The sequence below is a fragment of the Crocuta crocuta genome, unplaced genomic scaffold (assembly GCF_008692635.1).
Source record: "Crocuta crocuta isolate KB4526 unplaced genomic scaffold, BGI_CrCroc_1.0 scaffold224, whole genome shotgun sequence".
Lineage (NCBI taxonomy): Eukaryota > Metazoa > Chordata > Mammalia > Carnivora > Hyaenidae > Crocuta > Crocuta crocuta.
Genome location: NW_027529545.1, coordinates 2,512,677 through 2,515,046, shown reverse-complemented (window position 1 = coordinate 2,515,046; position 2,370 = coordinate 2,512,677). Strand labels below are relative to the sequence as shown.

The 2,370-nt window shown below is 48.4% G+C and overlaps 1 protein-coding gene across 1 annotated transcript in view; it reads right to left on the bottom strand.

The window, feature by feature from the left end:
* The window catches only part of FRMPD4 (FERM and PDZ domain containing 4), a 533,682-nt gene that overhangs the window by 8,052 nt on the left and 523,260 nt on the right, over nt 1-2,370 (bottom strand). The window lies entirely within an intron of this gene.

Below are 2,370 nucleotides of genomic sequence, written 5' to 3'. Positions count from 1 at the left end.
ATTTGAGCCCTGAGCCATAGTTTGCCAACTCCTGCTTTAGAATAACATGAAAGCTGAATAGGCCAGCAGGCTAAAACAAGTTAATACTTACTCAGACCCTCCTAATGCACAGAGGTGCATAGCTACATGGGTCCAGGGATTTTGAAAGTAATTAAAGGTTAATTTTCAAGACAAGGAAGAAACGCGGGCTTAGTGTTCCTTATTAGAGATCTTGACTAAGGCCTCTGATCAATTTGAGACAAGGAGAAAACACACACGCAATCTTGGCTTCCTTCTAGAAGGGTGTAGGGACTTGGCTTTTAGAATGATCTGAGAGACACAGAAGGGTGTGGGTTAGGAACTGGGGTCTCTACCTTGGCCCAGTTTCCCACAAAACAGGGGGATGGTGTAGCTCAGAGATGAACTGGTCTAAACAGACACCACGCTCTACACTTCTTGGGTCTCAGGGCAAGTTCCTGAAGTGGAGAGTGGATTTGCAACCATCAGAGGATGCTAAGCTCTAGGCTGCTACTCAACTTGGGTCAACCAGTTGCTCCTTGGTGGATGCCAGCTCTGTCCTTCGCCCCCCTGCTTACACACATTCCCCATACCCCCCAGCAGAGAGAGAGATTCAGGGCACATGCCCTCGCCCTCATTCTCGGTGCAGAACCTGGGAGAAATTACTGAAAGGCTGAAGTTCCATTTTTTCCCCATGGGGATAATAGCTTTGCCCCTCAAAATTTGACTACACATTACATTGTGGATCACTATTAACTGGGCAGAATGGGGGGGGGGTCCTATTTGCTGTGACCGTTGTTGAAATGGTGGGTTTTGTTTTCTTCACGCACCTGGACGATCTCAAGAGTCTACGGGGAACAGGTTTGATTTTCAAGATAAACTCCCAGATTTGAAAACAGAGAGCCGAAAACTGGTTTTCCGATGCGAAAGGATGGTGTTACACCACTGAACGGATCTTCGCAGTTTCCCAGGCTGGTGGCAAATTGTTCAGAATCTCCTAGCTCAGCAGCAACACGCGATCCCCCAAGTGTTCACCCCCAACGCAGCGCCCGTTCACCACCACCTTTTTGTCCCTTCCCTCTTTGTTCTCCATCATTTGCGACTCTCAGGGTCTTCCTCGCCTTTTTCTGTCCCTGTCACTTTCATGCTCAAGTACTTCCGCTCCCACTTCCCTGCCATTTGTTGACAGAAGCATCGGGCAGCCTTCTAGGTGTGGTGCAGAACTTTCTTCCTAACCCCTTCCTTGCAAGCTAGGTCCCCAAGTCCCGATTTTATGACTGAGAAAACCCAAACATAGAGAAATAAAATAAAACAAACAAACAAACAAATAAATGAAACTTCCAGGTGGGGCTGGATCACATATAGTTGTAATTCGAAGTTGCTCTCTCTGTTTCTCTCGGGTTTCCCCTTTCCTCTGAGTACGTGCTTCCACCTGACCAGCCATCATCACCAACGACGCACCAATCTGTTGGGGTGTGTGTGTCTATCGATAATGCCACATTTATGTAATAATAATTTATGTTTTCTGCTAGGTCTAAAAGTGAGCGGATTTTCCTTCCCCCCCCCTCTCTCTTTCAGAAAGAGTGACAACGGAATTTGTTCTTAAGAATTTCCCTTTCTTTCAAAAGAAACCCTGGTTATAATTTTTTTTAAATGTTTATTTAGCTTTGAGAGAGAGAGAGCACAAGTGGGGGAGGGGCAGAGAGAGAGAGGTGGGGGGACAGAGGGATCCGAAGCGGGCTTCATGCTGACAGCGAGTCCGATGTGGGGCTCGAACTCACGAACTGCGAGATCATGACCTGAGCCGAAGTCGGACGCTCAACCGACTGAGCCACCCAGGTGCCCCATGATTCTAAGTTTTTCATGGGTCAGCAGCTCTGCTTTGAATGCTAGTGTCTGTCCATCAGCCACATTTACTGGGTGTCCACTGTAGATGGAGGAAAATAATCAAACACTAAAGAAAAAAAAAACTAAAACAAATGAAAACCACCCACCCTCAAAGAAACCCTTAACGCTACAGCCCTCCTCGTCCTCACTCGTGAGCGATCTCCTCCTGTCAAGTGGCCCAACTTGGCTGAGGCCTTTGCCATCTCCACGTTCCTACTACAGAGCTAAGATGACTGCCAGGGTCCCATCTAGAGGTCCAAGTCCAAGTGCTGGGTGATACCCAAGTCCTGCTGGTAGAGCCCCAGAATCCTGGACGTAAGTGTGATGTAGGAGGAGGTGCCCAGACACTGAGGCCTTAGGAGCCCTTAAGGTGGGACAAGCCCTAAAGGCGGGGGCTCAGAACTCCTCTCGGGCACCCTGTGGTTAGTTCTCGGCGTCCGCGCTTCCGTAAGAGCGAGGCAGTGAAAACTCAGTCATAAAGAAGAA